The sequence below is a fragment of the Coregonus lavaretus genome, assembly GCF_964263955.1.
Source record: "Coregonus lavaretus genome assembly, chromosome: 13".
Taxonomy (NCBI): Eukaryota; Metazoa; Chordata; class Actinopteri; order Salmoniformes; family Salmonidae; genus Coregonus; species Coregonus lavaretus.
Genome location: NC_140000.1, coordinates 34604702 through 34626694, shown reverse-complemented (window position 1 = coordinate 34626694; position 21993 = coordinate 34604702). Strand labels below are relative to the sequence as shown.

General features: G+C 45.4%; 1 pseudogene across 1 annotated transcript; it reads left to right on the top strand.

Moving 5' to 3' along the window:
* Window positions 1-1515: 1515 nt before the first annotated feature.
* LOC311140022 (serine incorporator 1-like) lies at window positions 1516-21498 on the top strand (annotated as a pseudogene). Its single transcript has 10 exons — window positions 1516-1566; window positions 6301-6462; window positions 16044-16222; window positions 16804-16883; window positions 18780-18917; window positions 19319-19493; window positions 19689-19774; window positions 20257-20407; window positions 20823-21032; window positions 21360-21498. The product of its transcript is annotated as a serine incorporator 1-like (transcript).
* The last annotated feature ends 495 nt before the right edge of the window (window positions 21499-21993 follow it).

Genomic DNA, 21993 nt, shown 5'->3' with positions numbered 1-21993 from the left:
CTCTCAGAATGACCTTCTTGATCCAAACCAATCAGGTTTCAGGACTGGTCATTCAACTGAGACTGCTCTTCTCTGTGTCACGGAGACTCTCCGCACTGCTAAAGCTAACTCTCTCTCCTCTGCTCTTGTCCTTCTAGACCTGTCTGCTGCCTTTGATACTGTGAACCATCAGATCCTCCTCTCCACCCTCTCCGAGATGGGCATCTCCGGCGCGGCTCACTCCTGGATTGCGTCCTACCTGACCGGTCGCTCCTACCAAGTGGCGTGGCGGGAAGCTGTCTCCGCACCACGTGCTCTCACCACTGGTGTCCCCCAGGGATCGGTTCTGGGCCCTCTCCTTTTCTCCCTATACACCAAGTCACTTGGCTCTGTCATATCCTCACATGGTCTCTCCTATCATTGCTACGCTGACGATACACAACTAATCTTCTCCTTTCCCCCTTCTGATAACCAGGTGGCGAATCGCATCTCTGCATGTCTGGCAGACATATCAGTATGGATGACGGATCACCACCTCAAGCTGAACCCTGGCAAGACGGAGCTGCTCTTCCTCCCGGGGAAGGACTGCCCGTTCCATGATCTCGCCATCACGGTTGACAACTCCGCTGTGTCCTCCTCCCAGAGTGCGAAGAGCCTAGGCGTGACCCTGGACAACACCCTGTCGTTCTCCGCCAACATCAAGGCGGTGACCCGCTCCTGCAGGTTCATGCTCTACAACATTCGGAGAGTGCGACCCTGCCTTACACAGGAAGCGGCGCAGGTCCTGGTCCAGGCACTTGTCATCTCCCGTCTGGACTACTGCAACTCGCTGTTGGCTGGGCTCCCTGCCTGTGCCATTAAACCCCTACAACTCATCCAGAATGCCGCAGCCCGTCTGGTGTTCAACCTTCCCAAGTTCTCTCACGTCACCCCCCTCCTCCGCACACTCCACTGGCTTCCAGTTGAAGCTCGCATCCGCTACAAGACCATGGTGCTTGCCTATGGAGCAGTGAGGGGAACGGCACCTCTGTACCTTCAGGCTCTGATCAGTCCCTACACCCAAACGAGGACATTGCGTTCATCCACCTCTGGCCTGCTGGCTCCCCTTCCTCTGCGGAAGCACAGCTCCCGCTCAGCCCAGTCAAAACTGTTCGCTGCTCTGGCACCCCAATGGTGGAACAAGCTCCCTCACGACGCCAGGACAGCGGAGTCACTCACCACCTTCCGGAGACATTTGAAACCCCACCTCTTTAAGGAATACCTGGGATAGGATAAAGTATTCCTTCTAACCCCCCCCCCCCCCCCCAAATTGTAAAGTGGTTATCCCACTGGCTATAGGGTGAACGCACCAATTTGTGAGTCGCTCTGGCTAAGAGCGTCTGCTAAATGACGTTAATGTGCCCTTGAGCAAGGCACTTAACCCTAATTGCTCCTGTAAGTCGCTCTGGTTAAGAGCGTCTGCTAAATGACTAAAATGTAAAATGTAAATGTTAACGTTTGTTTGTGGACCGCCATAATACCAGAGAAGAAGAAGACATCGGTTAGAAATTGTGGGCTTGCATGGCCTTGTGCTCCCTTGCTAGCTGTGTAAGTAGCACAACCAAATCCTTTCATGCTGCTGTTTCTGTGTTAGAGACTTCGCGGTTAGCTAGCAATTGGTCAATGGTGTTAGCAAGCTAGAACGTCTTATCGCTAGCAGAACCAAAATATGGGTTTACAGGAGACGTCCAATAGCTAGCTCGACATGTTTGCTTGCTGGCATAAATACGAAGACAACTAGTCGTTAACTTCAGTTACCATTACCCAGTAATGTTTTGATTCGCCTTCAGTAGCCTAACTAACTTTAAATGCCAATTTATGTTTGATCCGAAAATGTTGTCGGAGGCTCCATGTGGAAATTGTTACATAATCTCGGAGCCTCCGGAGGCCAAATTGTCACTGTACCGCATCGCGGTGCTCCTCCCACATGTTTTAATAACGTGAAGGGCTCTGTATAGTTCCACATTGACATGATTGGTTGACAGTAGGTGGGGGCGAGAGGTCCTGTATGAACACAAACTCACTTCCTTGACAACTTCCTTCACAACAGTTCTACTCAACAGCTCAGCGCTGCTCCTTTAAGCGCAAGAAGTATGAATGTCCTGACTTCTGCAGAGGCCATAAAATATCACAGTAAATGCTGCACAGCCAATGCAGACGTCAGATTCACCATGCAGCGCACTTAACATGTATTCCTGTGAACCTAACGTTACCTAGCCAACCAGAAGAATCACCTGCCAACAAAGTGTTTATTTAGTCAGACCATTTGCATTGTTGGAGATAAGTAGTGTCAGACAACGATGAACAGGCCCAGATTCACAAAACCTTCTTAAGACATTTCTTCAAAAACTTACATTATTTTCTTAACTATACACTTATAAAGAAAGTTAAGCAAAGTTTCTATTCCTCAAAAAGGTTCTTGAAAAATGTCTTGCGCTGTTTCTTATGTTTCTCCTTAAGCAAAAAAATTAGGAAGAAATTAGATTATTGAAAATAAAGTTCATGGAAATGTTCTTAATTCCAAGATAGCTAAACCCTTGTCTTAAACTCAGGGCAGTGAGAGAATAAACTCAGGAAAGCAATTGAACATGTTTAATTCACTCACAAACGTATTATTTTAAACCCAAGAACATGTTTTAGAACAGTAATCTCAGTACAAAATATGCTAACATGATTGCCATTGCTAGCTAAATCGGTTGCCTAGCAACAACATCTTAAGAAGATTAGTAACAAGCTATTTGAGAAGTTCGTAAGAAAATCATTAAATCTTAAGATATTGTTGAGGAATTGCACTTACGAACTATCTCATGAACTTCTTATTTTTTTCCTTAAGAAGCTTCTTAATTTTTTGTGTAAGTAGTGTTTTGTGAATCTGGGTCCAGGTGTCTATTTTTAGTCTTGGAGAGCAGTGAGTGTATCAGAACCATATGCACACCTATTTAGCCAGAGATTCTGATAATTAAACCCTTCAAAATAAATAGCCAGAATGTTCAAGGAAGTCAAATTAAAGTCCTTTAGTTTCTTGTGCACAATAACGTTAACTGTCTAAATGAATTTCTTTGCTTAGAGAAAATCAGACACAAATATACAGTGAGGTCCAAAAGTATTTGGACAGTTCCTTACAAAAAAGATTGCAGTTTCAAAACTTTAGTAAAAGTGCAGTAACTGCAGTCGACTGTGGTATTTTGGACGCAGTAATTGCAGAATAACTGTAGTGTACTGCACTCTAACTACAGTTATACTACAATGTACTGCAGTTATACTGCACACTCACTGCAATGTTTTTGACAAATGTTTTGTTGTTCCACCACTTTGGAAAAAGTATTTGGACAAATTTACTTGTGTATTAAAGTAGTCAAAAGTTTAGTATTTGGTCCCATATTCCTAGCACGCAATGACTACATCAAGCTTGTGACTATACAAAGTTGTTGGATGCATTTGCAGTTTGTTTTGGTTGTGTTTCAGATAATTTTGTGCCCAATATAAATGAAAGGTAAATAATGTGTTGTGTCATTTTGGAGTCAACTTTATTGCAAATAAGAATATAATATGTTTCTAAACACTTCTACATTAATGTGGATGCTACCATGATTATGGATAATCCTGAACGAATTGTGAATAATGATGAGTGAGAAAGTTAGAGGCATAAATATCATACTCCCCAAAAACATACTAACCTCCCCTGTTATTGGGAGTTGAGAGGTTAGCATGTCTTGGGGTATGGTCTTTGTGCCTCTAACTTTCTCACTTGTCATTATTCACGATTCATTCAGAATTATCTGTAATCATGGTAGCATCCACATTACTGTAGAAGTGTTTAGAAACATTATATTCTTATTTAGTCACAAGCTTGATGTAGTCATTGTGTGCTAGGAATATGGGACCAAATACTAAACTTTTGACAACTTTAATACACATACAGTGGGGAGAACAAGTATTTGATACACTGCCGATTTTGCAGGTTTTCCTACTTACAAAGCATGTAGAGGTCTGTAATTTGTATCATAGGTACACTTCAACTGTGAGAGACGGAATCTAAAACAAAAATCCAGAAAATCACATTGTATGATTTTTAAGTAATTAATTTGCATTTTATTGCATGACATAAGTATTTGATCACCTACCAACCAGTAAGAATTCCGGCTCTTACAGACCTGTAAGTTTTTCTTTAAGAAGCCCTCCTGTTCTCCACTCATTACCTGTATTAACTGCACCTGTTTTAACTCGTTACCTGTATAAAAGACACCTGTCCACACACTCAATCAAACAGACTACAACCTCTCCACAATGGCCAAGACCAGAGACCTGTGTAAGGACATCAGGGATAAAATTGTAGACCTGCACAAGGCTGGGATGGGCTACAGGACAATAGGCAAGCAGCTTGGTGAGAAGGCAACAACTGTTGGCGCAATTATTAGAAAATGGAAGAAGTTCAAGATGACGGTCAATCACCCTCGGTCTGGGGCTCCATGCAAGATCTCACCTCGTGGGGTATCAATGATCATGAGGAAGGTGAGGGATCAGCCCAGAACTACATGGCAGGACCTGGTCAATGACCTGAAGAGAGCTGGGACCACAGTCTCAAAGAAAACCATTAGTAACACACTACGCCGTCATGGATTAAAATCCTGCAGCGCACGCAAGGTCCCCCTGCTCAAGCCAGCGCATGTCCAGGCCCGTCTGAGGTTTGCCAATGACCATCTGGATGATCCAGAGGAGGAATGGGAGAAGGTCATGTGGTCTGATGAGACAAAAATAGAGCTTTTTGGTCTAAACTCCACTCGCCGTGTTTGGAGGAAGAAGAAGGATGAGTAAAACCCCAAGAACACCATCCCAACCATGAAGCATGGAGGTGGAAACATCATTCTTTGGGGATGCTTTTCTGCAAAGGGGACAGGATGACTGCACCGTATTGAGGGGAGGATGGATGGGGCCAACAACCTCCTTCCCTCAGTAAGATCATTGAAGATGGGTCGTGGCTGGGTCTTCCAGCATGACAACGACCCGAAACACACAGCCTGGGCAACTAAGGAGTGGCTCCGTAAGAAGCATCTCAAGGTCCTGGAGTGGCCTAGCCAGTCTCCAGACCTGAACCCAATAGAAAATCTTTGGAGGCAGCTGAAGGTCCGTATTGCCCAGTGACAGCCCCGAAACCTGAAGGATCTGGAGAAGGTCTGTATGGAGGAGTGGGCCAAAATCCCTGCTGCAGTGTGTGCAAACCTGGTCAAGACCTACAGGAAACGTATGATCTCTGTAATTGCAAACAAAGGTTTCTGTACCAAATATTAAGTTCTGCTTTTCTGATGTATCAAATACTTATGTCATGCAATAAAATGCAAATTAATTACTTAAAAATCATACAATGTGATTTTCTGGATTTTTGTTTTAGATTCAATCTCTCACAGTTGAAGTGTACCTATGATAAAAATTACAGATCTCTACATGCTTTGTAAGTAGGAAAACCTGCAAAATCGGCAGTGTATCAAATATTTGTTCTCCCCACTGTAAGTGAATTTGTCCATGGTCTGCGCTTTAACCTAGTAGTCATTGTATCATTTAAAATCATAAGTGCTGGAGTACAAAATGGACACTGTCCACATACCTTTGGACCTCCCTGTATTCCTGTATTTTGTTTCCATTAAACCATTAGGGCAATCTGTTGACTTAGTTTCTCTGTGTCACGCGACGTGTATGCGGTTAGCGAAGTCAAACGCAGGACACAGAGCGGCTGGCAATGTACTTTACTGAACACAGTAAAATCAACGTACAAAAACAACAAACCTCCAAACAGGGAGGAAAACACAAAGACCTGTACATACAAGCAACTGCTGGAATGACAACGAACAATAACACACAAAATAACCAATGAGAGACAGGGGGTAATATAGGGAATACAATCCAACATAATGGGAAACAGGTGTAAACAATAAAGACCAAACAAGACAAACACTGAAACATCGATCGGCAGCAGCTAGTACTCCGGGGACGACGAACGCCGAAGCCTGCCCGAGCAAGGAGGAGGAGCAGCCTCGGCTGTATCCGTGACACTCTGTCTCATAATATGTGTTGTTCATTATGACTTCCTTCTTCAATCCTGCTATATGATCCCATGTATCCGTTTGTCTTGTTGCTGAGATTCCACCAAGACATCAGCATACAATCTGTACATAAAACAAGTGACTAACAACGTTGTATAGATGTATTCGTTCTGGAACTCCACCAGGCTACTGTTCTATGTGTGTTCTCTGATTCTCACTCCTTTCTCACTTCTTTCTCCACTAGGCCTCCTGTCTGTGTGGCTCTGCTCCGTGTCTGCTATGTGGCTGCTGTCCCTCCTCCAGAAACTCCACCGTCACCCGGCTGGTGTTCTCCTTCTTTCTACTCCTAGGGACCCTGGTGTCTGTCATCATGATCCTCCCTGGCATGGAGGCACAGCTCCAAAAAGTAAGACACTCCTGTCAGTGTGTCTGTGTGTTAGTGGTGCTGTTAGTTCAGCTGTTTGGTCACCCGCACCTGCCCGCAATTACTAATAACCCATCCGCAACCTCCCGACTATATGTGATACACTGAAAATCTGAGGCCCGTACCCGACCCTAACCCGCAAATATCGAAAATGCACTTAGGCTACATTCCGAGACAACGGAACGATTTTTTGACGGGGTGCAAGTTTTTTTTGGCCTAATTTAGATATGTTTCTGCTTATAATTTCCGACATTTTGGTAGGCTATTTGTAAGTCAACTTGTCTAATTAGACCAGAATAATGTAATAAATTATAGAATGGATGCTTCAATCTAGTTGACATCGGTAAAGTTTGCTCTGTCATCTCTGCTTCTTTCACAGAGCAAAGACATTTAGGGACCGGGGCGAAAATGCAATAACAAAAACAAAAGGGAAAGTTTTGTTGTGCAAAATTTCCAAATTACATCAGTTTGATCGGTTGTAAGGAATCGAAAGCTGTGAAAACAACCCAGAATGTTTCTGATAAGATATCAGTTTGGCTTGTATATATCACAAGTGTAGAGAGGAGTAGGCAAGAGGCAGTCGCAGGTTTAGAACTACTGAATATATTACTGCACCAAAGCTTAAAGCGGGACGAAACCCACAGTACAAAATATAAAGTACTCAGGAATTAGTAGGAGAGATACCTCTCAGAAAAACAAGCAACATATACAATGACCGACAAAGACAACTAACAGAGGGAGGATATATACATTGATAGAATGGGGATTGGAACCAGGTGTGTGTAATGATTACGAGACAAGTCCGGAGTTCATGAGTGAAGGGCGTTTGCCAGCAGCAGGTTCGGCAGCAGCTAGAAGGCCGGCGATGCCTGACCTGGACAGGACGGGCAGCTAAAGCGAAGGCGCTGCTCCAGCAGCGGGGAGACGCCGACCTTGGGGACGACCCATTCGGCCAGGTACTGGAGAGACCCCGCACGACGCCTTGAGTCCAACAGCCTGCGGACAGAGTACGCCGGGGATCCCTTGACTTCCAAGGGAGGGGGAGGTGCGTCATGGGGTCCAGCACTAGCCAAGGGACCAGCTGCCACCGGCCTGAGGAGAGATACATGAAATGAGGGTGAGATACGGTAATTGACGGGGAGCTGTAATCTGTACGTAACCTCATTGATTCTCCTCAGGACTTTGAACGTCCCCACAAACTGCGGGCTCAGCTTCCGGCAGGGCAGGCAGAGGGGCAGGTCCTTCGTAGAAAGCCAGACCCTGTCACCAGGGTGAAAGACCGGGGCCACACTGCGGTGACGATCGGCATGCGCCTTCTGCCGGAGGACGACCCGCTGGAGACCGGTGTGCGCTGTGTTCCCTTACCTCCTTGGCGCGCCGGAACCAATCTTCCACCGCAGGAGCCTCGATCTGACTCCGGTGCCAGGGCCGGCTGATAGCCTAGAACACACTGAAAGGGTGTGAGGTTAGTGGAGGAGTGACGGAGAGAGTTTTGGTCCACAACGACCAGGACGGTGGTGTGCCCCTCCGAGGGGGGAAGGTCTGTGACAAAGTCCACAGAGAGATGGGACCAGGGTCGTTGTGGAGCCGACAGCGGGTGGAGTTTGCCATAGGGGAGGTGTCTCGGTGTCTTACTCTGTGCGCAGGTGGAGCAGGAAGAGACGTAAACCCGGACGCCCCGGGCCAAGGTGGGCCACCAGTACTTGGCGGAGAGACAGTCGATAGTACGGGCTATACCCAGGTGCCCCGACACTGGTGCTGTGTGTGCCCAGGCAAGGAGACGGTCCCGCACATCAGAGGGCATGTTGATACGCCCCTCGGGACTGTGACGGGTGAGGACTCCTGTCACAGGGCTCGAAGGATGTCCACATTCCACACGACAGGAGCCTCAATGAGGGACAGGGGAATAATGGGTGTCACCTAGGCCACCTTTAGGTCCTGGTATTCCTCCGGGATAGGGACGTGGGTGGCCTGGTCCGGACTTTCCACAGAGGTGGCACAGATTGACACTGAGAGACACCTCCTCTGACACTACTGCGACCAACCCAACAACCACCTCTCTGTCCACGATATACTGGGGTTATGCAACTGTAGCCAGGGGAAACCTAAAACTACGGGGTGTGCAGGAGAGTCTAAGATGAGGAAAGTGATGCATTCATGGTGGTTGTGATTAACTGTGAAGGAAAAGGGAATCGTGGTCTGGCGCACCAGTCCTGTTTCTAGGGGATGGTTGTCTAGGGCATGGACTGGGATAGGGGGTTGTGAAGGGACTGGAGGAATGCGTAATGATAAGGCCACTGACCGGTCTAGGAAATTGCCTGCAGCACCTGAGTCCACTAGGGCAGGACTCAGTGGGGGACCATGATAGTCAGGGAAGGTGACAGGGAGGAGGACGGGCTGGGTGGACAGAGAGGAGAAAGGCACGCCTACCTGGGAAGGTGCAGGAGCGCTCCTCGGTTCTCCTTCTGGGACAGGTGTTCCAGGGGTAGTCCGACTCCACGCAGTAGGAGCAGAGACCCTGTTGACGGCGCAGGGGGAAGGTGCGTCGTGCCCACCTCCATGGGCTCAGTCTCGCTGGAGGTTCCTGGGAGAGAACCGAACCCCCGGGATGGGCGATGACGGGCACGCAGGAGGTTATCCAGGTGGATGGCCATGGCGATGAGCTGGTCCAGTATGAGATCCTCATCGCGACAGGCCAGCTCGGTCTGGACGTCCGCCTGTAGCCCGCTGTGGAAAACCGTCAACAGGGCCTGGTCGTTCTAGCCAGTGGACGCAGCAACCGTCCGGAAATCCAGAGCGTACTACGACGCTGTCCTGGACCCCTGGCGTAGACGGAGGAGACTCTCACCTCCCTCTCGGCCCTCTGTTGGGTGGTCGAAGACGGCACGGAAGAGTTGGGTGAAGCGCTCATAGTACTGCACTTCTGGACCGTCCCTCTCCCAGACTGCGTGGGCCCACTCCAGAGCCCGGCCTGTCAGCCCCGAGATCACCAAGGCCACCTTGTCCCTCTGAGGCCATCCCGGCATGACGGGCAAGGTGGAGGTCACACTGCAGGAGAAACCTCCTACAGTGAGCTGGGGTGCTGTCAATTAGTAGGAGAGATACCGCTCAGGAAAACAAGCAACATATACAATGACCGACAAAGACAAATGACAGAGGGAGTATATGTACGGTGATGAAGTAGGGATTGGAACCAGGTGTGTGCAATGATGTCGAGACAAGTCCGGGGTTGATGCGTGAAGGGCGTTTGCCAGCAGCAGGTTCGGCAGCAGCTAGAAGGACTTCAACGCCGAACGCCTGAGCTGGAAAGGAGGGGGAGCCAAAGCGAAGGCTGGTGTGACAGTATACATATTTCATGTGGTTGAAATAATATCAGCTTTTATGATGCTGACAAAGATAGCACCTCTACGGATGGTCCCTAACTACACATTCGCATTCTCTCAAGATGCTGAAAGAAATAAATAATTTCTCCGCTCCTGTTCCCAAGTCAAAATGTACATTTGGTGTATCGTTTAACTGCAATCAATTCTTAATTCTGCGGGAGTTAATATTAAGACTATATGAGAGGTTGTAGACCTCCAGTCAGTGTCCAGATTTCAGTTTCCATTGAACCCATCTGAACAGTAGGCTACAGTTCCCTAGGCCTATTTGATGGATGTCTTGTGACTGTCAAATTTGTATAACACCTCACAATCATCACACATAACATAGGCACTGCTATCATCCTCTTTTAACACTTTACCAAATCTTCCCCAAACATTAGCCTACTTTTCTGGCTCACTCTTCCCTTAATTTTCACCTCCATTTTGCAGGTTTTGTCTTATTGAATTAAACTCCGACATTGTCCTTTTTGCCTCAGTGGATCAACATCAACTTTTTCTCCCTGTTCCCAAAAGCGATTGACGTGTAGGCTATTTGCCACTTTAGGCAAAGTTAGGCCCTAAAGCTTAGGTTTACGCACTAATGCCAGATAGCCTAAAAATAATGAAAGAAAAACCTCAATGTAACCTATAGATATACACTACCGGTCAAAAGTTTTAGAACACATACTCACAGCGGTGTTACTGAGGGGCTGGGAGGTGACTGTCGTGGCCGGCTGCCTCACAGATAGTCTGCTGAATTGCTCCAGCAAGATATTCAAGGCACGATCATGGCGTTCTGCCAAGGTCTGGAATCCTTCCATAAGACCCCGAAGTAACTCCTCATAACTCCCAATGGTGTCTCCCTGGGAGGAGACGGCGTTGCGGAGCTGGTCCGAGTCTGCTGGGTCAGTCATGGCCAGTTCCTACTATCAGACCTCAGGATAAGACCCAGATGCAGACAGTTCGAAATAACAAAAGTTTATTTACAAAACAGGGGGGCAGGCAAACAACAGGGCAGGCAGAGGTCAGTAATCCAAGGCAGAGTCTGTAAGGTACAGAACGGCAGGCAGGCTCAGGGTCATGGCAGGCAGAATGGTCAAAACTGGGAGAACTAGAAAACAGGAACTAACGAGAAACTAGAGTACAGGAAAAAACGCTGGTAGGCTTGACGAGACAAGATGAACTGGCAACAGACAAACAAAAAACACAGGTATAAATGCACAGGGGATAATGGGGAAAATGTGCGACACCTGAAGGTGGGTGGAGACAATCACAAGACAGGTGAAACAGATCAGCGTGTGACAAAAATAGATTTTATATTTGAGATTCTTCAAATAGCCACTCTTTGCCTTGATGACAGCTTTGCACACTCTTGGCATTCTCTCAACCAGCTTCACCTGGAATGCTTTTCCAACAGTCTTGAAGGAGTTCCCACATATGCTGAGCACTTGTTGGCTGCTTTTCCTTAACTCTGCCGTCCGACTCATCCTAAACCATCTCAATTGGGTTGAGGTCGGGGGATTGTGGAGGCCAGGTCATCTGATGCAGCACTCCATCACTCTCCTTCTTGGGAAAATAGCCCTTACACAGCCTGGAGGTGTGTTGGGTCATTGTCCTGTTGAAAAACAAATGATAGTCCCACTAAGCCCAAACCAGATGGGAAGGCGTATTGGACCAAAGGACACATTTCCACAGGTCTAATGTCCATTTGCTTGGGCCAAGAAACACGAGCAGTCTCTTCTTGGCCCTGTGTAGCTCAGTTGGTAGAGCATGGCGTTTGCAACGCCAGGGTAGTGGGTTCGATCCCCGGGACCACCCATACGTAAAAATGTGTGCACACATGACTGTAAGTCGCTTTGGGTAAAAGCGTCTGCTAAATGGCATATTATTATTATATTCTTATTCTTATTATTGGTGTCCTTAAGTAGTGGTTTCTTTGCAGCAATTCGACCATGAAGGCCTGATTCACACAGTCTCCTCTGAACAGTTTATGTTGAGATGTGTCTGTTACTTGAACTCTGTGAAGCATTTATTTGGGCTGCAATTTCTGAGGCTGGTAACTCTAATGAACTTATCCTCTGCAGCAGAGGTAACTCTGGGTCTTCCATTCCTGTGGCGGTCCTCATGAGAGCCAGTTTCATCATAGCGCTTGATGGTTTTTGCAACTGCACTTGAAGAAACTGTTCAAGTTCTTTACATTTTCCGTGTTGACTGACCTTCATGTCTTAAAGTAATGATGGACTGTCGTTTCTCTTTGGTTATTTGAGCTGTTCTTGCCATAATATGAACTTGGTCTTTTACCAAATAGGGCTGTCTTCTGTATACCTTGTCACAACACAACTGATTGGCTCAAACGCATTAAGAAGGAAAGAAATTCCACAAATTAACTTTTAAGAAGGCACACCTGTTATTTGAAATGCATTCCAGGTGACTACCTCATGAAGCTGGTTGAGAGAATGCCAAGAGTGTGCAAAGCTGTCATCAAGGCAAAGGGTGGCTATTTGAAGAATCTCAAATATAAAATATATTTTGATTTGTTTAACACTTTTTTGGTTACTACATGATCCAAATGTGTTATTTCATCGTTTTGATGTCTTCACTATAGCAAAAATAAAGAAAAACCCTTGAATGAGTAGATGTTCTAAAACTTTTGAGCTGTAGTGTACATTTCACAAGAATTATACATGTATGGCTTTTTGTATGTATTGTTTGAGTCCAACTGCCACGAGGGCCTAAAATTAACACCAGCCACATGCGGGTAGAATTTGGCATTGGCGGGTAAGATGTCTATTTCACTAGCCACGTTGGCGGATGGTCAGGGCTCCACAGTGCGAGCGTTTCACTCGCATTTGTGAAAAAAAATAGGAAATTATGAACACATTTATAGTAAAATAAATTCTGCAGTAGCTGTTTTGAAAGTATTTCTACTGTTTTGTTTCATAGCTAGTAAATTAATCGCACAAAGTCAAGGAATCATTAATCCTAAATAGCCTGTTCCACCAGTGCTGCAACACTGCCTGGCTGAATTCATTAGGCCCTAATCTATGGATTTCACATGACTGGGCAAGGGCGCAGTCATGGGTGGGCCTGGGAAGGAATATACCCACCCACTTCGGAGCCAGGCCCACCCACTCAGAATGAGTTATTCCCCACATAAGGGCTTTATTACAGACAGAAATACTCCTCAGCGCCCCCTCAGATGATCCTGCAGATGATCCTGGGGCGGCAGGTAGCTTAGTGGGTAAGAGCGTTGTGCCAGTAACCGAAAGGTCGCTGGTTCTAATCCCCGAGCCGACTAGGTGAAAAATCTGTCGATGTGCCCTTAAGCAAGGCACTTAACCCTAATTGCTCCTGTAAGTCGCTCTGGATAAGAGCGTCTGCTAAATGACTAAAATGTAAATGTAAAATAAGAAGCCGGATGTGGAGGTCCTGGGCTGGCGTGGTTACATGTGGTCTGCGGTTGTGAGGCCGATTGGAAGTGCTGCCTAATTCTCTAAAATGACGGAGGCGGCTTATGGTAGAGAAATTAACATTACATTCTCTGGCAACAGCTCTGGTGGACACTCCTGCAGTCAGCATGCCAATTGCACACTCCTTCAACTTGAGACATCTGTGGTATTGTGTTGTGTGACAGAACTGCACATTTTAGTGGCCTTTTATTGTCCCCAGCACAAGGTGCACCTGTGTAATGATCATGCTGTTTAATCATCTTTTTGATATGCCACACCTGTCAGGTGCATGGATTATCTTGGCAAATGAGAAATGATCACTAACAGGGCTGTAAACAAATTTGGTCAAAACATTTGAGAGAAATACACTTTTTGTGCGTATGGAAAATGTCTGGGATCTTTTATTTCAGCTCATGGAACATGGGACCAACACCTTGGGACCGTTTATATGGGACCGTTTATATATTTTTTCAGTATACATTGTTTTGTTGACAAGTGAGGTTGTTTTTCTATGTTTGAGTTTCAAAGTCAGACTCAATCTCACATGCACAAACATGACTCCAGTCGTGCTACCACGGTAACCTCCTGCACTTAAAGGGGCAGGTTAATCTTTTTGTCTCATCTGTGATATTTTGGTTAAAAGACTCAAGTCACAAAAAATTACAGGGTTGGCACAAGGTGCTTAAAGTACTTGAATTTGGCTTGCTGAAATTCAAGTACTGGATTACCTTGAAAATCAGACATTTTCTTAGATTGGTACTTAAAAAGTACCTGAATTAAAATGAGAGGAGAACAGAAAATGATCAAATATGTTAACATGAAAAATATTAGAAAAATGTATTGGTCTTGCGAATTTCCAGGCAGATTACATCGTTTTATTTCCTCACGTGTTTCGCGCTCTGGTTGCCAGGCGAGTTTGCTCGTTCCACCCACACTGGCACTCATCCAGGCATGTACAGAACTGACTGATTTAAGCGTTGCCATACGTCATATCGATAGCTAAAATTCCAGGCAAATGTAGATTTAATCCTGCCTGTCAGGATATTGATGTTTCTGAATGGATTTTTTTATCAGACCCAACCAGGGATGTAGTGGAGGGTAAACGCCGTTTACGGACCTTTTTATTTGTTTTCCCACTTATTATTGCTTTCACAGCGTTGAAAAACGCTCAAAAGGCTTTTTGATCGGAGTTCTACTAATTACGCCTACCTCTGCGAACAAGTGGAGTCATGAGGGATTCGTGTATGCTTGTTATGTTCGCCTGCTACCCCAGATTTGCCTTGTTAGCAGCGCTGTCATTCACCACTCTGTCCAACGGGAACCTCTGCCTACGACATAGGCCGAGAGGTGAAACAAACTACCTCAGCCCAGACCTACAGTGGCAAGTGGCAGAGAGTGGGATTTATTTTTTTACATCCCTCAACTCCTACCGTGTCAACAGACATCCCCCAAACAAAAACCCCCTGACTCTCTGAGAATGAGTGTACAACTGGTCAATAGTCGCTGATATTTCAGTCAGATGTCTAGCTAGCTAGGTAGCTCAAGGGCTCTGGCTATTAGCCAGGTAGCTAGCTATAACTAGCTGGCTAGAAGGGTGAATTTAGAAGCTAATGTTGAACGGAGCCTGACAGCAGGAGCAGATGACTGAAATTAAGCTAGCTATGATCAAAAGATGGGCTACTATAATTTCTCATAACAAAATACCTTTTATTCACAGAGAGTAGTAAGACAGACAGTGGTGAGTCAGGCAGCAATGAAGGAGGCAAATGAGATACAAAGAAAGAGGAAGCATTGAAGCAAGCAGGGAGAGAGGTTAGTAGTACAGTGGTTCCCAAACTTGGGGTACGGGACCCATGTGGGGTACCTTAAAATGTAAATCAGGTCCCCTGAGAGAATCTTTAATCTTAATAAACACATTAATAACATTATCATGTACACTGAACAAAAATATAAATGCAAAATGCAACATTTTCAAAGATTTTACTGAGTTACAGTTCATATAAGGAAATCAGTCAACATCATCAGTACTGACTTACCACTTGTGTGTAGTAAATAAGTAGTGAAACACATATTATTGAGTAGAACTTGTAAGGTAGTGATGAATAGTAAGGTAGTTTGTTTTTTTCATGAGGTTGTGGCAATATACTGCGATCTTGTGGCAACTAGAAACAATTGCATAATTGGAACTATTACAAATTGATGGTCCTTGAAAATAAATATTAGTGCTTGAAAAAGTACTTGATAGTCCTTGAATTTGACTTGCCACTGTCTGTACGAACCCTGAAATTAAAATTAACCATATACCACATTGCTTCTTACTAGTAATACATTTGTTTTAGAAACATTACAAAGCATGCTCATCCGTTTTGATGTTGATGTAATTTTAGTGCACATTTGTAATTTGGGCTGGTAAAAAAAAATCTTGAGTGGCTGGTGGACAAAAAAGTTAATTTTATGACCTGACCGCCACCCACCTGCCCTTCATCCACACAACATTTCATTATCCTAAACCTGCATGCCCCGCGTATATAACCATGGGGACTGCGGGTTATGAGTCAGCCCGTGCATCACTAGTGTGTGTGGTGGAAGTATTTGTCGGACAATGTCAACGTGTGACGTAAGAGCGTAACACCTGAATGCATTTCCTAGGAGTAAAACAAAAAATAATTCTAGCACTTTCTGTGACGATGTCTTTTTAGAAACGCTACTCAAAATGACATTGAAATGCCCTTTTTATCCTTTCCCCCTCTAGATCCCAGGCTTCTGTCAGGGTGAGAGTACCATACCAGGCATGGAGAACCAGTTTAACTGTGATGTCATTGTGGGCTACAAGTCCATGTGCTTCACCATTACCTGCTTCTTCTTCCTCTTCTCAGCCATCATGGTCCGCATCCAGAGCAGCAAAGACCCGCGTGCAGCCATTCAGAATGGGTGAGCTCCAATTAAGATTAAGATCACTTTATTAATCAATTGTATACAAGGTCCAACCAAAATGTGACCTCTGCTTTTTCCCAGCCCCCCCGAAAGACACACATACATATACAGGTTGGAGCGGGGGGCTGCAACACTGGGCGCCTGTGGAGCAGGTGTGGGGGCTTAAGCGCCTTGCTTAAGGGCACAACGGCAGGCAATTTGAGGATTTGATACCAGCAACCCTCCAGCTTACTTCCCCCCCAGATTTTTCCCGTCAGACCCGGGATTCGAACTGGCACCTTCCGGTTGCTGGCTCACCTTTAACCGCTAGGCTACCTGCCGCCCCACCACTTCACCGTTTGTATTTCCAGTCGGCGAAACGGTTTGAAGTGACATAATGACAATCAGAAACCGGTCTATGTCATTTCAACCCATTTTGGGTTAGTACTGTAATAAGTTGTGTACAAATCATGTATAAGACCTTTTTGTAACTTTCAGGCTCAAGTTCACTGGCTTCTCTTAGAGAAGACTCATAAAAAAAATTGGACGTACTATGCTTTTGTGTCACAGTCTATGTGAAACCTGTGTTTTCTTCCCTGTTTCTGGTTCTTTAAGTTTCTGATCCTGGTTGGCATCACTGTGGGAGCCTTCTTCATCCCAGATGGAACCTTCAATACTGGTACTTTGATGATCACAGTAAACTTTAAATGACTGCCAAGTGACTTCTGACAGTACTGGCTTAATCATTGGCAAATGACTAGCAAACAGGAACATTGTTATGTTCAGGGTACAGTGCATCGGTGGAAAAACATTTTCCCTCTGAAAGATCCTCAACCTTGAGCGATTGAGTTATTACATGTAAAGTATGCTGTTTATGCTCTTGTGAACAAAAGCAATCAGACAAATCTAAAAAATTGCATTTCAGGGCTCACCAAAATATTTATCTTATAGCCATCACTGGGAAGTAATCAAATAATGTAGAAGCCAATTTAATTCTGTTGAACTAGCACATTGTTTACTGCAAGAAAGAAAGCAATTACTTTTTAAATATGGTCTGCACTGTGTTTATATAAACTAAAATAGGACATCCCTCACTTACTTATCCTATTTATTACCAAGCTGAAAATTATAATGCATTCAAATATAACCACACAATATTTGATAAAGGAAGTAGGAGAGTGAACCTATAGGCAAAGCACAATAACCACACTGTTATACACTATATATACAAAAGTATGTGGACACCCCTTCAAATTAGTGGATTTGACTATTTCAGCCACACCCGTTGCTAAAAGGTGTATAAAGTCGAGCACACAGCCATGCAATCTCCATAGACAAACATTGGCTGTAGAATGGCCTTACTGAAGAGCTCAGTGACTTTCAACATGGCACCGTTATAGGATGCCACCTTTCCAACAAGTCAGTTCGTCAAATGTTTTGCCCTGCTAGAGCTGCCCCGGTCAACTGTAAGTGTTGTTATTGTGAAGTGTAAACGTCTAGGAGCAACAACGGCTCAGCCGCGAAGTGGTAGGCCACACAAGCTCACAGAACGGGACCGCCGAGTGCTGAAGCGTGTAAATATAATCTGTCCTCGGTTGCAACACCCACTACCGAGTTCCAAACTGCCTCTGGAAGGAACTTCAGCACAAGAACTGTTCGTCAGAAGCTTCATGAAATGGGTTTCCATGGCCTAAGATCACCATGCGCAATGCCAAATGTGGGCTGGAGTGGTGTAAAGCTCGCCACCATTGAACTCTGGAGCAGTGGAAACGCGTTCTCTGGAGTGATGAATCACGCTTCACCATCTGGCAGTCCGACGGACAAATCTGGTTTTGGAGAATGCCAGGAGAACACGCTACCTTCTCAAATGCATAGTGCAAACTGTAAAGTTTGGTGGAGGATAAATAATTGTCTGGGACTGTTTTTCATGGTTCGGGCTAGGACCCTTAGTTCCAGTGAAGATAAATCTTAAAGCTACAGCATACAATGACGTTCAAGACGATTCTGTGCTTCCAACTTTGTGGCAACAATTTGGGGAAGGCTCTTTCCTATTTTAGAATGACAATGCCCCCGTGCACAAAGCGAGGTCCATACAGAAATGGTTTGGAAGAACTTGACTGGCCTGCACAGAGCCCTGATCTCAACCCCATTGAACACCTTTGGGATGAATTGGAACGCCGACTCCAAGCCAGGCCTAATCGCCCAACGTCAGTGCCCGACCTCGCTAAAGCTCTTGTGGCTGAATGGAAGCAAGTCCCCGCAGCAATGTTCCAACATCTAGTGGAAAGCCTTCCCAGAAGAGTGGAGGCTGTTATAGCAGCAAAGGGGGGACCAACTCCTTATTAATGTCCATGATTTTGGAATAAGATGTTTGACGAACAGGTGTCCACATACTTTTGGTCATGTAGTGTATACTTTTATAAACAATGGAAAACTCACATTTCATCCCCTCACAATGCCCTAGTGTTAGTTAAACTTGATGTCAATCACCATGTCTGTCCATCCCATGCTATGGGATCCAGGAAGTGGGTTGTATTTATTTGTTTATTGATCCGTCTCTTACCTCCCCCGACAGTGTGGTTTTACTTTGGCGTGGTTGGCTCCTTCATCTTCATCGTCATCCAGCTCATCCTTCTCATCGACTTTGCCCACTCTTGGAACAAGATATGGGTGGGGAATGCCGAAGAGGGCAACTCAAAGTGCTGGTTTGCAGGTACAGTTACAGTACTTTCTCCAGAGGACATAGTACCTTAATGCTGCTCAAGAAGTTATACTACCATGACTGTGTTTATTATTCTAGAGCAGCAGGGTTCTTCCTGCTCCTGGGGGCCCACAGGGTGTGCATGCATTTGTTCCAGCCATATACTAATACCTGATTTAACTAGCCAATCAACTAATCATCAACCCTTGATACGTTGGATACATTGAATGTGGTGTTAGTAGTAATGGACTGGAACAAAAGCCTGCACTCATTGTGGCTGTCCAGGAACAGGATTAAAGAACACTGTTCTAGAGAGAACATAGAACCAGTATATGCATCTGAAGAGTATGGGGGTGTTCGTCATACATGACTGTTTTTACCAACCCTCTCCATGTTGCCCCTCTCTCCCTCAGGCCTGTTGTCATTCACCTTCCTCCACTACGCACTGGCCTTCACCTCAGTGGTGCTGTTCTACATCTACTACACCCAGCCTGACGACTGCACCGAGCACAAGGTCTTCATCAGCCTCAACCTCATCTTCAGCGTCATCATCTCCATCGTCTCCATCCTGCCCAAAGTACAGGTATTGTGGCTGTTTCATTGCCCTCCTTCTCAAATGAAGGAACAGTTTTAACAAATATATCAGTAATAATTGATACAATGTTTGGTAAGGGAATGCTTTTATTAGTCCGTTTTTGTTGATAACGGTGTTGACAATTGTATGCATTGCATGGTGATGAATTTGTTCCACCGCATACATGTGTTTACCAGTGCCAGTCACAGGAAGCCCCAGTCTGGTCTGCTCCAGGCCTCTCTCATCTCCCTCTACACCATGTATGTCACCTGGTCCGCCATGACCAACAACCCAGGTGAGTCTCAGCCTCTTTCCCATTCCAGTTTCAACAGAGTTTCTGCCATTGTTGTCATTTTGACTTTCTCCCTCCAGTTTATCTTTGCTTTCCAAACCACTGCAGCACTATGAGTGTTACCTACTGGTGAGTTTGGCATACTTTGGTAGTTCACCCCCCTTCCCCAACCTGTTACATTTACTAGGGCCTGGAGTTGTTTTCTGGTTAAGTCACATGGTCAGGAAAAACTCCTGGTCCTACTTATGTTCCATGCTTGTACTTGTGCTTGTAGTGGGTCAGTAGAAAAGCTCAGACAGGTGTTGGAGTGTCTCTATAAGAGCCTGCGATCAAGTGTTGTAATTAAGAGACACATCTGTTGTGATAGTAGGTTTAGAGCCCTGGCTGTTGCCTTCCTCAAGACTGCAGGTCGCTTTATGTGTTTTTTTTCTTCCGCATAACTATCCTACATTCTATGGCTGATTTGCTGTGTGTGTGTCTCTCAGATCGTAAGTGTAACCCCAGCCTGCTGAGTCTGGTGTCAAATGTCAGCTCCAGTGAGCCCACACCCACCAATGCCCCAGGACTGGTGCAGTGGTGGGACGCCCAGAGCATCGTGGGTTTGGTCATCTTCCTCTTCTGCACTCTCTATGCCAGGTAGCTAGCTACTCCAATTTGGATCCATATCATGGCTGCTTATTGAATTGTCTGTTATGCTATGATCTTGAGAGATCTCCCATGCTGACCCCTGGTCTCTCTCTATTTGTCTCTCCACACCTCTCTCTCCCCTTCTCTCTTCTTTCTCCCTTTCTCTATGTCTGTCTCATTCACTTTTTCCATTCTCTTTCCCGCGTTCCCACACCTTTTTAGCTTAGCTTTTCCTTATGGTGCTTTTTAGTCATTCAGTTTTTATTGTTATTCTTTTGTTTTTTATCCTCTTATTTTTGTTGTGTAGTAAATATTTCAGTTTTAGTTTTTATTGGTTTTTTTATGTGAAGCACATTGTGTTGCATTCCATGTCTGAAATGTGCTGTATAAATAAAGCTTGATTTGATTTGACTCCCTCCGTCAGTATCCGTTCGTCCAGCAACACCCAGGTGAACAAGCTGATGCAGACCGAGGAGGGCGGGGGTTATGGAGGAGAGGGCGAGGTAGGGGAGGACAATGTGCGGCGGGCCGTGGATAATGAGGAGGAGGGGGTCACCTACAACTAATCTTTCTTCCACTTCCACCTCTGCTTGGCCTCCCTCTACATCATGATGACACTCACCAACTGGTACCAGTAAGTACAGTAACAGCTGACCAGCAGAGCCACAGCTCTATAGAAATGTTAGAACATTTTCAAATATTTCTAGGTGTCCTATTGGGTAGGTTGTGTATGTATTCCTTGTCAGTTTGAAAGCCATGGGATCAGGAGGGATATTTATTTGGGTGAATCTCAATAGCCTTTGTGTGAAAGCAAATCCCTGATAGGCAGCATTAATCCACCATATTGCTCTGACCTGTTCTGTGTTTTCAGATCAGTCTAAATTAAAGGGATGAGACGAGGATAGAAAGCCACTATAAAGATACACTCTTTAAACTGACACCTTCTCCCTTCCTTCCTCAGGCCTGACACCACCACCCAGGCCATGCAGAGCAGTATGCCAGCTGTGTGGGTGAAGATCAGCTCCAGTTGGCTGGGCCTGGGCCTCTACCTCTGGACTCTGCTCGCCCCTCTCATGTTTCCCGACCGAGACTTCGGCTGAACAGGCCCCCATGGGCTTGTAAGATGTTGTGTTTAAGTGTTTTTTTTTTTTTTTTTTTTTTTACGACTCAGCATTTTTGAGTTTGTCTCTGTTGGTGTGTTTAATCTTGTTTTGTTCCGTTTTGTTTGACATGTTAGGTATGTTATCTACCATGGCTGTGTGGGGTATGGTAATCACTACATTATTAGGTATTATAGGACAAATATCCATACTGAGAATGTTTAATTTGCCAATAATATGCAAAACTGCGCTTAACTCTGTCTACCTTAACACAATCAGCTGGGCTAGACAATCTGGACCCTTTCTTTCTAAAACTAGCCGCCGAAATTGTCGCAACCCCTATTACTAGTCTGTTCAACCTCTCTTTCATAACGTCTGAGATCCCCAGAGATTGGAAAGCTGCCGCGGTCATCCCCCTCTTCAAAGGGGGTGACACTCTAGATCCAAACTGCTACAGACCTATATCCATCCTGCCCTGCCTTTCGAAAGTATTTG